This window comes from Haliotis rubra, unplaced genomic scaffold, assembly GCF_003918875.1.
Source record: "Haliotis rubra isolate DU_JTF1 unplaced genomic scaffold, ASM391887v1 Scf505, whole genome shotgun sequence".
NCBI classification, from domain to species: Eukaryota; Metazoa; Mollusca; class Gastropoda; order Lepetellida; family Haliotidae; genus Haliotis; species Haliotis rubra.
This window is the reverse complement of record NW_025767197.1, coordinates 656,766-670,683: the sequence shown is the minus strand read 5'-3', so window position 1 is coordinate 670,683 and position 13,918 is coordinate 656,766. Positions and strand designations below refer to the sequence as shown.

Genomic DNA, 13,918 nt, shown 5'->3' with positions numbered 1-13,918 from the left:
ACAAGCCAAAAATATTCTGGACAGTTTTTACAAACTATGTAATCCTTCATGTCAGACCGTTGAAGGCTCTCACGGAGAATGATGAAGTTTTTTTGTGACATTGTTACCGAAACTAGTTCAGCACTTCGTTCACCGGCATCGAATGTGTGAAGCGTTTGCAGAATGGTAGAATTGGTTTGAGTGATGCTGTAATTCGGAAGTCCCCTAGTTTTAGTACCATTGAGAAAATGAGTATACAAGGGCGTCGGCTGACTTTTGGCATTCGTCTCATTCATTATGTAGAGCGGTTCTATTCCTCTGACATGTTCTATGAAAATAGAACTCTCCAGTGCATGCTTTTTTCATTGATATGAATGAAAGTAAAAGGGAGTATGCTAGCTGTCCTACTTTTCTTTTTTCGCATCCATCATTCATCGATTTCTTATCGACTTGATTTGAAACAATTTGAGTATTCTTTTCGGATCGTCTCTTTTGCGTGTAACGGGCTTAGCTGAGCGTGGCGCAAGTCAATTTACAGGTCAGAGGTCGGGCTGAGAAGATTGACCTTTTAGACCTGCATATTAAATAGATCGAAGGGATCCACGAAGTGTGATCAAAGTATTTGTGATGCTTCTCTGATTCCTAACGCTTTCATTTCCCATCTCACCAAAGTCTGAATGATTTCACTGCAAATTTGATTTATTCTTTTCTGCTTCCTCACAACCACCAGAGATTGTGGTACATGCATTATTTAACCGGTTCTGTGTTTGTGCATTTTCAGGGCTTGTACATGAAGGAGGTGACCCCTTTCTCCAACTCGCCTGAGAAACACCAGAAACCAAGTCAATTAGGACAAAAGATCGTTCCCTTTGATCAACCGGACTTTGTTATTTGAGGAAATATTGGATCTCAGGGACCGTGAGTACAATTCCGCTTTTTATCAAATTATAAAAATGAATTCGCTGGGTACTTTTACTTTAATTTGAGAGTCTGCATCTTTTGGGCACGTGTCATGTTTAGAAAGGGCATTGGCAGACGCTTAATTAGGTACTTAGATGTATCAGAGTCTTTGACAGGTCCCGTATTTTAATTGAACTCATCGCGTTTTGGGCCTCCTAGCAACAAATCTTCTAACGAACGAAAAATCAAGTTTCTTGTCCTGGCTGCCCATTGAACAAGATAGGATTGTGGAAAAAGGTGGAGAAGGGATTATCAGAAAACTTTTGGATTGATTTCAATACGACACTGCAAAGTCGAATCATTTAAAGCAGATAGAATCTTATGAGGAATAAATCCCCAGAGTAATTTCTTTACCTTAAGAAAAAGGTTTATCGATGGGAAATGCCTTTTGCAGTAATGATTTTATACCAATTTCATTGAGGCGGAGAATACTGTTGTAATAGAGAGGAAAATGTGTGCTTAACTATCAGACTACTTTAATCTGTGTCAGAGATGCTATCCTAATGTTTCCTTCGATTAAGCCTACCTCGTCTTTGTGGTGTTGTATTGAGTTATGTATCAACGCGAGTCATCACTGTCGATGAAGTTCACGAGCCAATAAAGAACAGTCATATTGACAGAGCCTCAAAGACTTTGATTTCACTTAATGAAGTATTTTCTGAACTTACAAAAATAAAAAATTGTTGATGCAAAATTTCAATCAAAATGAAAAAGTTTGGAAATGTGCATTCTGCCACATATGGCCAGTGGAATCTCTCTTGATAATCGAGACTAGCTATTTCTTGTGTTCACGTTTAATATTTAATGATAATACGAATTAATGCATGTGAAGTAATAGTTAATGAATCATCAATAAAATCAAAGATAAAATATTCATTTGATCAATGTATATCAGGGACCGTAAATGTGGATCGGTATTGAAATTTCTGGATTGGTCAGTTTCTGGGTTTGACGAAATACTATACACCTTATAATTACGGTACGTACCTTTGTCATTAGGATGTAACTGTTCTGCTCTTTCTGCTGTAAATAGTTTTGACAGCATTTTATGTATCACTATCGCTGACACGACTTCACCCCTTAGGAAAAGTTTAAAAGTTGAGATCCTAGCTCAGACAAATTGTTCCTCGTTTTTCTCTGTTTCTCCTGTTTCTTATCTGAAGTAAATAATTTACATGTCTGATTACTCATGAGATTGTGATCGACCAAAGCGGATTGTTTACAATAAAAATACAACGGTAAAACATAGAGTCCTACAATGAATATTGAAATTGCCCATTGCCAAAAAAAATGAAATATTCAAGCGCAAGTTGTTGTTAAGTCAACCATTCTGAGAGTCAGAATCACGTCTCCAACGAGAAATGCTGTCTCCTCGAGCGAAAGAGCTCCAAAGATGTCTTCCATCTTGCCCATGTTATAAAGACTGTCGTTATCGGCAAATCATTAGAATTATCACCAGGAAGACGGCATGAGAGCGAAAAGAAGATTACCACATTCTCAATTATTGCAACAGCAATTACTCTGCCATCGTAGTAATTTGTAATTTCACGGATGTGTTAGGATATCGGTCTTAATCTTTGTCCTGTTGACGCTGTGTCCTGCATCGTCTGCAATCTTTTCGTCCCTTAAAAAAAAGATTGTGAGTGATATATGTAATCGAGTGTGTAAACTATTATTTGATTGTTCCCGAGAACCGCCCGGGGTAGGGCAGGGCTTAATGCCATTAATTTGGTTATATTTCTGGAATAAATCAAATCTAGTCGCTTGGGTTGCTCACCGTCAATGGTGCAGTGTTTGCAAGGCTGGACAATCTAATGACAGACAATGTCACAAATATAGCACCAATCCTCTTATGCATCGTATAAAGTTTGAGAAGAAATTAGAGCCGAAGTTAATCAAATTTTGCACACTCTTTTCAAAGGTTAATCTAACTTATGTTATCATTAATGTTGGTGTCTCTTGGCCACTCGGCAGAGCTCTTCGTAGGTCTTTGTTCGTGTCTCATTAGTTTCCATCTCATCTAGAGGTACAGGTCTTCTGGAATAGAAAATATTCCAGTTTAACCATTTAAACGTCAGACCCGATTTGAAACGACCACCTTGGATTTGAGAAATAAAATAGTGTCGATAGTTCATGGATTCTTCAAGTTTAACCGAGCGAAAAATGAATTTGTACTTTAGGTGTATCTGCAGATATTAACGATTGTGATTCTGATTGGATGTGATGTGTCCCAATTATGCGTCCAATCCCAAGTGTCAATGCTCATTGAGCAGTTATGATCAGTAGAGCGTTATAACCCTGTAACAAGTTGGGATCACACGTACGCTCTGCATAATAGCCACCAAACTACTGGCGAAGTGTGATAATTAATGTAAATCAGTTGAGAAAGTCACCATGACCTGATTCAAAAGGCTTGGGTTACAATTCCAACGCATTAACGCGTTTATGGGATTAGATGTGAGGGAGGCAATAATTAAGGCTCGTAGACTGGAGAACATGGCTGTTTCAATGCATGGTACTGAATTCTTAGTCAAACGAAGGTACTTAAAAGGGGCGGGGCTGTGCTCCACGGTTTAAAAAGCATTTCCTGCCTAGACATAGTGGTGTGTGCCCTCTGTAAAAGTGAGACATTCTGTAATTAGAACATCTGCAGCTGGTAGATTGGTATGCATCTTTAAGTTTGGATTTGCAGACAAAGAAAATTATGTTGTTGGAACTTTAACAAAATTTGCTTTGGTGACTAATTGCCCCCTTTCTAGACCCCTTTAAAGAATCGTACATTTATTTAAAACTGAAGGAATGCAACAGGAATGTCCATGCGTCATGATACTTTAAGCTTCATTATCAATATAAAACCTGCTTAATAACGGTTATGCTTCTTGTCTGATGATTTGTCCTTTTGTGAAAATATTAATATCAAACTGGGATTTCATGTTACCTGTAATGTTCTTATAAGAACATTATCTACGGAATATGATATATTTTGTATATGGTATTACTCAATCAGATATAGCAATCTTTGTTGCAATTTTTCATAGCATCACACGAAGACATTACCAGTATTATATGGTGTTGTCAGGGCACACCAGTGTAGTACCTTGTCTTGGAAGTCACTGGATTCCACATTGACGTTTCTTTATGAAAAAATGTTTTAAACATGTAGACCGGGAATACATATGACCTTGTGTGTAAGTTGCGTCCCTAAAACGTGTAAGGATCCGCAGACAATGGGTTCGAATTCGACTTTCCCCCTGATTTTGGTATTTGGTACTTTTAACACAACACCCGTGTTCTTGGATTCAAAAAGTGATAAGTGGGTCTACGTGGACGTTCCGTCCACAGCTTCAGTCTTATTGTTAGAACAGACTAACAGAGGACCATGCACGAAATATTATGATATCAATTTTTAGATTAGGAAAGCTCTGAGTGCAGACGCTACGTGGTAGCAAGCATTTTCTTACGTGCAGATTATTGACATAATCCATATAACCGATTGTTGGAATCCCCAAGCTCTGGTACAATGCACTCACTTGCACTGGACACAGCAGTGTTACATATTGCATAGGCATGCGTGAGTGGAAGCAATTGGATAAATGATACAATGGGTCTGTATATAGGGAAGTAGGTTACAGAGGTGGGTCTCTTATTCGATAATCCTACATAATTGATGTCGCGATTACACCACGCAACACTGTTAACGTGAAAGACACCGGCAAAACAAAGAAACATTGGTAAGCGTAAAACGTCAGGGGAAAGGAATACTCATTTTTCACTTTGCTCAGAAATAGTGTCCTTCTGCTGTAGAGGCTAATAGCCATGGAAATTAAATAATGGACCACTGAAAATCAATCATGACATCAGATGTTCACGAAAAAGGTAAGTATGCTCTGCCTTAGGGGTAGCACCCGCCATTCACACAATTTACCTTAAATATTTGTAAGTATTCACAGTCTTCTAAATATCCAACGGCTTGTTATGTAACGACCGTGAAGTACACAACATCGCTCAGCATATGAAATATATGTGCGCAACATATTATTGTATACACGTGTATAGACTAAACGCAAGGTTTTCTCGTTTATGCAAGGTTTTCTGGTGTCCCCGCCGTGATGTTGCTGGAATATTGCTAAAAGCGGCGTAAAACCAAATTCAGTCAGTCAGTCTAGTATATACAGCCTCTTAAGTACATACCTCTTCTTGTACACAGACTACGACTACGTCAGGTTTACAGAATGTCTTCTTTCATCGACGATGTCTTATAGTACAAATAACCTCTTTAGTGCATACAACGCATGTACAGAGAAACTGGATTTAGAAGTGGTGCAATACCTTTAAGGATCCTGTAGTTGTTCAGTGAATGTATCATACTTTCTGTAAATGCTTACTGCTTCAAGTAACGTCATCTGGTTTGCCCAATGTGCATATTCTAAACTTCTTAGTCTTTGATTAATGCTCTGATGATTATACATTTTGCAGTCGATCAAAATAACCGTCAGATTACCATCCCGATATGCAGTGATGATGTTTGTCGGTTAATCATTATGTTTACACGTTGAAACAGGATATTAAAAGATGATGAAGGTTGACATTTTACATTATTCTTGTCTTCAATTATATAGCTTCTGTGGAAATTTATGATGAGGCAGTTAAATCTAAATTGAGTAGCGATCTCATCAGCGTGGCAAAGTACTCTGTAATTACAAGGTCATTCCTTTTCATTTCTCAAACATTGCCCACACTGCTAAGGAGATTTTAACAATCACCTCTGGTCCAAGTTTCATTTATCTTCAACATTGAGGGTCATTAGTCTCTGATGAAAGAGGCAGATCAGCTGATTCCTAAAGGTGTCGTCTGCTACAGCTTATTCCTCAGCTCTCGTCTCCTGAAAATGGAAGAAAGCCGTTTGCTTGAACAACTTCATTTGACCAGAAGAGCAGAACAACGTCACAAGCTATGTTAACACACGTTAGATATTCGAGAACGTCGAGCTTCTATCACTATTGAAGGTTGGTCTTGTTGTTTTCAGTTTTCGATGCAAAGTGAAGATGTTCTAATCGCGTCATTAAATTCACATTACCCCCATCGATTACAAAAGGAACAAGGGGTAACGTTGGGTTCTTAGGAACCTGTTTAAATCCCCTTTCCGCATGGATGAGCCTGGAATGTTCATTGATGCTCCATAAAGACCATTTCCTTATAATATCAGTAGGCGATCGAAGAAAGGTCTTTTTTCATTTGTGACCGTACTATGCTGTTAAGGCCTGTGGTATTAACAGCATTCATATGGAAAGCATTATGCCACACTTTGAAAAGAGAGCATGGCCGTTGGCCTCGTTATTAGAAAAAAGCATGCCACGCCGCTTGAATTAGTTAGCGTAAATCCCCTATCAGGATAGGTCATCGACTCTAATCCAAAACACAGCATTGTCAAGGCAGCAGATAAACTCCGTAAGCCTTGCAAGGGTTTAGATAAATTGCTTACCAGCCCTGAACTTGGATTCAAATGGTACAATGCATGGCTCAACTTTTCTGTACTTTCAAAACACATACTGTTTCCTTTACCAGTCTCAAAGCGCATTAGCTGTAGTTTGTTAAATCACCTCTCCTTCAGAGTCTGACTTGGCGACCCACAAAGGTCTGGACGGTGTCATTTCTCTAAACCAGACAGCTAAGAGGGCTTGAATAAGCAGTCCATGTTGGCTTAACGCTCGTTTTATTCCAGCTCACGATCTCGTTTAGTGTTGTGGCGTTTTAAGACCCGGTATAGGTCATCAGTGATGCTTTTGTGCAATGATGAGACCAAATAGACCTCGAACTTGCTTTCCCAGACGAAACAACATGTCGATTATTGTCTCTTTCTCTATTCTTCCTGTCCAAGGGGTCACAAATTCAGCTCCAAAATAAGGTCGTCGCCGCATCTCATACATAAGACCTGTATAAAGTTCTTGTTTCGCAAGCATAGGAAGACGTCTTTACAGAAGTTACAGAAGAACAGACTAATGGCACGATATACGACTGTGCCTTACCAATAATCGATTCATCGAGACTATTATGGTCTACAGTTGAGACGATGAATATTGTCAGGATTGTCATGGCTAAAGACTTTTTTGTAGTTTATACCACACTTTATCAGCCTCAAACATGGATCAATTTGTCTAGACACGTTAAGACAGGTATCCTATTACATATCAGTTTGGGATATATAATTGTTAAGACTGTTTCCGCCTACGTGAGGATCCGTTTTATGACATGGCAATATAAAACATCACCGCCTTAGAATAATCGGTCTGTATTATCTGCTGCAACAGATCCCAGTAAGCCTAAAAGGCAAAATAGTGAATCAGATGAAACGTGCATAAATGCATCAGTGAAATAAGTGATGACACCTGATGTTCGCGAACAAGGTTAACAGGTAGCATATCCTTTTTACTGTTAACACCGACCGCCTACACTATTTGCATGATTTATTTGTTTGATGCCAAACTCCGCACCAAGCAATTCTCCTTGCAGAGGTCAAATTCTATATTTATAATTTGATGTCAGAACATTGTCTTCTTTTGAAAAAGTGAGAATTATCACTCACACTATCATTAGACGTTTCTATGCAACAAACATTAAACTCTTGTGAGACATTTATGCAGATGGACAAAAGAAAGCATACAAACTTGTGGGTCTTTAAACTTTGTTCAACAATTTGAAATGGGGTATATTTGAATTTGGAACCCGATGACCTTGCCATGTTTGAAATGTATATTAGTATTGCAAAAAGCGAAGGAATTGATTTTAAAAAATACAGAGTGATAGGTACCCGTCAACAGTTGTATATTGTGCGAAATTTTCTAAAAACGAATTTATCTCTTTAATTAAAATATTTTCAAATGTAAATTAATTATGTGATAAAATCAGCTCAATTGTCTTTTAGATTATTTAAATAATACAATACTTAACCTCACGTGCTTATCTTGCCAAACGGGTGCAGGTGCTCTCTCGTCGTTACTAGAAACGTTAAAAGATTCACGATACTTTGAAGTGTAAGGTTTGGTAATAAGCTGGAGTAACAGATGTCTGATAAAATGATTAAAATTATTTTAAACAATATTTTGATCTTATTAACGTTATTCTATTCAAGCATGCGGTTCTCCTTTTCAAATATTACTCTTTTCGATAGAATCCCGAGGTGTGTTTCAATTTGTGCCAGAGCGCCAATAGTTAGGACCAAGATACAATTACAATATGCCTCTGAAGAGCTGTCGAGAGTTCTAGTGAAATGTGATAAATTAAGCCCTTTCATATCGATAACAATTTCTGATCAGTTCTAAATGCTGGGTATGTGATTGGAACGTGTGAGAAAAAATACCAAGGGGAAATAGGAAGAGAAAATAAGATAAAAGGATAAAACTTTTTGAATTCAATTGAATCACGGATGATGTGATATGAAGTACTCGTAGCGTTTGCTCAAAGCAGTCGTTTCAAAGGGCAGAATATCACGACTTCCATTTTGGACGAGGTACGCAGTCGCAGCGTGATTTAAAAGAGTTGCCAGAACCCGATAGAAAACCTTCTTTTGAGGGCAGTGAATAGCTCCAGTTAGAAATCTGGTGGAGTGGTTCATGTTCACAACATCCATTGCCAGATGATGTGTTCACATTGTTCAGGCTGACATCACCATTCCTATGTGCATATATGGGCTGTATTATATTTCCTGACAATTAAGGATTCGTGAAGATGCGGGCTAGAATAGCATTGGTCTTCAGCTACCATGCTTGTCGTAGGAGGCGAATAACGATTTTTATAACGCTAAGACGAAATGTAACAGTTTGCCTGTCTTTTTGTTCTCTCTATTATGTGTATTGTATATACTTTGTACATTGTATATTATACTGAGAGAAACAAATAAAGGATCACAGGAAAATTCAAGCGTTCCTAAATGTTTTTCCAGTTTCCATCACCACATCCCTATTCAAAGCTATTGAAGGAACGCTTGCATTTTCCTTTGATCCTTTATTTGTTTCTCTCAGTATATTTCTAAATGTATATTTGTATGCGGGCCGGAGGCCTTAAATAGAATACGCTCTTTTGACTTTGACTTGGAGTTGTCGGCCGCTGACTTGGTTGACTCCTGTCGTCGTATCCCAATTGCTTAGATAGCTGCTATCACGATGTCAATCACGGGTTTGTCTGGTCCACACTTGATTATTTACAAAACATCCTCATATAGCTTGAATATCTCTGAGTGCTTCGCTCCACAACTATTAAACAAACAGACATGTATCTATGGTGGTCCATAGCAAGATTACTTTTAAAGATTTGGATTCATACTGGAAGACACAACAGCATTACATATTCTCTGAGGTTTTGCGTTGCACTGTTGGTTTTTGTAGTAAGAACCCTGTCATGAGAGAATGTCTGTAACTATTTACCATGTATGAATCATAATTGTTTTTCAACACATCAACGTGCTACCTTTCAGCTTCACTAAAAGCCTTGCCGGTATCTTTAAAGGGTAAACAAACTCTGAAAACTAAACGCTTATCACTGATGTAATGTAAACCAGCTATGAATACGTGAAATATATATTTGTGATTCCCTGGCTATCCCTGCAAGCAAATATTGCACGAGCAAAAAATGCCAGTGGTTGGTTGCTTGGTTGGTTGTTAAACGCCGTGTTCAGCAATATTCCAGCTATATGGCGGCGGTCTGTAAATAATCGAGTCTTCACCAGACAATCCAGTGACAAACATCATGAGTATATACGATGCCATGTGTTAACCAAGTCAGCGAGCCTGACCACCCGATCCCGTTAGTCGCCTCTTACGACAAGCATGGTTTACTGAAGCATAATTCTAACCCGGATCTTCACGGGTTGAAAAATGTCAATGTCTTATCAACGTGCAACGCAGAACACCTTTCGAGAACACCTGTTGTCGTCACTGATTTACATTGATCTACTCATATCATTATCACTGGCTGTCCTTGTATGTCCAGTGGAATCTGTTTTAGGATTTAATTGAGACTGATTACAGAAATCATGTTTCCAGCATTGGACTAATTGTCCTCTGGTTTTGGCTGTTCTAAATGCAATACCAGATGGAACCAAATCCATGTTATCAGGATCGTTCAATTACGTACATTCATCAACGGCAAAATAAAACAAATGTACGTGAGTTTATCCCTGTTTGAGAATTATTGATGTAAACATCGGGCGCAGTTTCAGGACTCTTAGGGTACAATTAATGAGAGTGGTCGGCTGGTATTCTTCAAGCATCCTCTGACGGACAAGACAAGGAAAATACCTGCTGCAGAAGATGTATTGATATTAATTGGCGTGTTTGTGGTTGTTCCCAAAGTTCAGCGTGTCCATGGCTTCTATTTTCAGATGTGCTATTTGCATAAGCATATATTGCCTGCAATTTTTAATGGTTTTATCTCTGGATTAATTAACTTGCGGCGGAATTGTTTTCAAAAAGGATTACTTGCTCTATACTTGAAAATCTCGACGTAATTGTGAATGTTTTAAAAGTATGCATAGATTGACTGAAAACAACTTATAAAGTATTTGTTCTTCTTTAGCATTGAAGAAACGCCTTGGTGAAGGGAAAATAGTGTGAGTCAGGGACTGTGAGGAAGAAGCAATCTGAGCAGTAACAACTTACTGTTATGATACAGAATAATTTCAGTGTGACAATGAAACTGTTGTGTTTCATCATCTCATGAAAGATCATAATCAATTTGATCAAAGTGTTTCGTTGTACACGTAGGACAACGTATTGCAGCAAGTCATGTACTGATTCCAATCAAAACAGGATATCACAGTATGTTCATGTGGCAGCTTGTTGTAATTGGTTGTGATCGATGGTAGTTTCCAGCTATGCCATACTAAAATCTGTCACTTTTCGTCATACGAAAAGTGTTACATGTTGTTTCCGACTCCATTTCTGTTGTTTTGTTGTCATGAATGTCTAATGATCGACAAGTATATGATTTATTTATGTGTATTCGTGGCATTGGCAAAGAATCTCTTGTTAGATGTAATACTGACTGACTGACTGAGTTTGGTTTTACGCCGCTTTTAGCAATATTCCAGCAACATCACGGCGGGGGACACCAGAAATGGGCTTCACACATTGTACCCATGTGGGGATTCGAACTCGGGTCTTCGGCGTGACGAGCCAACGCTTTAACCATTAGGCTACCCCACCGCCCTGTTAGATGTAATATGTATAAAGAATGTACACAATGCATATTGTATCCCACCTTTGTAAGAAGTCTCTGCCATAATCGAATGTACGACCAGAAGCATGTGTTTCGAATTACTTGTGAATAACTATGATGCAAGGGGTTTGTGAAAAGGTGCACGTATCTTTCTCCATCAGTGACACTCGTCACAAACACATGCAAAGGCGAGTCAAATGTTCACTATAATAATTACACAGAACCACATGGTACAAATCACGATCCTTCGTGTCATGTGTTTGTTTATTGTTTTACGCCGCACTTAGCAATATTTCAGCTATATCGCGATGGTCTGTAAATAATCGAGTCTGCACCAGGCCATCCAGTGAATAAAATAATTAGCTTCGATCTACGCAAATAGGAGCTGATACCGTGGGAATGTAGTCGCTGTTGGTAGCCAACTAATCAAGATGGTGCTTGATTCCAGCGAGTACTCATGATTCATTCATTACCCAACAATACTGTGTGACATCATTATTACATGTGACCTTGGATATTGTTTAAAAACCCTCTTTGACTACCTGAATAGCATACTACTGTTAAGACTTTTTTTTAAAACGATGAAATGTCAGACTAACTATTGCGTCAGGTTGACCTGCCAGCAACGACACTATTTATTGCTTGACAGCGTGTGAAATGTGTGTCACAGCCTTGTGATTTCTGCTCTATTCAATGTTTCAGAGTCAGGCAATAGTTTGCACAGTATTCACAGAGTAGGGCTCATTTGCGTTCCGTGATTTATACACGGAATCGTTTCATTAGCTGGCTAAAAAGCACGCATCACCACATCGCTGCATATCAGCGCAACGTATGGAACACACATGATGAAGTTGGTGATTTACGAAAGCACACTACAAAGGCACAGTTGTATGTGTAAATGTATATGCCTGAAGACATGGAAATGCAACGAGCCAAAGTGATAAATGGACACAACAAACTCATATCCTATGACAAGAATAATTTCAAATTAATATATTCCATTAAATATTTCAATATTACGACGTGTTAAAATGTTGGAGGAAAACCGGAAGTGATGCATCTCCTCATAGGGAGAACTAGGGTATGGCGCTAAACATGATCAACGAAGGTTCATAAGCGGGCGAATCCGTAACACGCAGAACACACAAATACTTGCCTGCTGTTCTAAAACCACAACTACACGGCAAATCAATTAAATTCAGAACAGATTAGAAGATTTTCAGACCTTAAACGTACAATCTTTTCCACAGCATATATTCATGAATGCTTTGATGAAGCAAGCTCTCGTAAATACGGTTATAATTGCCTGTCAAATAACGGAACAGAAGGCTTGACGCTGCAACCGTGGGTATTTCATTAAAATTGAATTTTACTGTAATAAAGAATACGCCTGTCGATCGTCATGTCGACAGTTATCATCCAATCAACCATCCAAAGGCAAGATTGATTGATAGTTATAAAAAAGATAGTTCCAAGCCTGTGTGGCAGAAAGGCTCCGAAAGATTCGCGCTGATGTAACAAAGGGGCTGTTTTATCCATCATCTGTCCAATGTCACGAGAACAAAACTCGGTTTATTAAATTAAACCATTAAATGAGCGAGAATTATTTATGGCTGCAACAAGAAATAACCCCTTGCACTTTGGTTACTAAACCGTCAATAAATGTGTACTATCGGAACAATACAAGACATTACTTATCACTTACCGGATCATAGTCTTCAGAAGTTGATCGCCCTTCCAAAGAAGGTGATTAATAAAACTTCCTCCACCTGATTACACACAGCGAAGCAAAACACGAATACACCTTCGGTTTTTACGAGACGACCTCAGAGGGTAATTTGCTCTCGTGTCATTAAATGAGAGTGTTCATGCTTTATTTCAAACAAAATCAAAGGCACTTTGAATGAGCAAACACTTGGGTGGGCGGAAGCAAATTCTAACATATGCATGACTTGAAAATCCGCTTAAAAGTCCAATTCGTGGCAATTTTGACGCAAACGGGAAGCCCTGTAAAGAGGTGGGTGCAGGATCTTCTGGTTATTAGTTCTGTTCCAAAAGGCTGTTTCATAACATATTACGTTCTGAGGTCTACGGCTAGTTCAATTTAGAATTAGTCATTATGACATGAATTATATCACTCACTCACGGGTTCATCTCTTTAATATTATAGAAAGTAAAACAGTCGACTCTCTCTACCTGATCATGGTGTTATGAAGGTTTTTATGCAGACAATCCCACATCACGCACTAACGTCGACTGGGCGGTGGGGTAGCCTAGTGGTTAAAGCGTTGGCTCGCCACGCCGAAGACACGGGTTCGCATCCCCACATGGGTACAATGTGTGAAGCCCATTTCTGGTGTCCCCCGCCGTGATGTTGCTGGAATATTGCTTTAAGCGGCGTAAAACCAAACTCAGTCAGTCAGTCAGTCACTAACGTCAACTGCCGACGTTAATATTTCAATCGGTCAGACTCTCTTATTTGACAACATGCTGATCGTCATGGCATCACTGAAGTACTGGTTCTGCAAGGGTCAAACACACATCGCTCACGATTCAACCCCTTCAACTGCAAATGTTAATATTTAATAGTTTAACAGTCGGACTATCATATTTTACAACTTCTGATCGTCATGGTATTACTGACGTTTAGACACAGACAAATCCACATCACGCACCCAATAGGTTCTTCGTTCCATATAGTGTAAGATAACAAAGAAAGAAAACAAACCAGTTATTAGAACATTTGGTTTTGATTTGATCTTCCAAA

At 38.8% G+C, this 13,918-nt stretch overlaps 1 protein-coding gene across 1 annotated transcript in view; it reads left to right on the top strand.

The window, feature by feature from the left end:
• The window catches only part of LOC124292033 (alpha-2 adrenergic receptor-like), a 118,625-nt gene that overhangs the window by 62,038 nt on the left and 42,669 nt on the right, over positions 1 to 13,918 (top strand). The window contains exon 2 of the mRNA XM_046729107.1: positions 761 to 897. The gene's annotated coding sequence lies outside the window, so the exon portion shown is untranslated. The remainder of the gene's footprint in view (positions 1 to 760; positions 898 to 13,918) is intronic.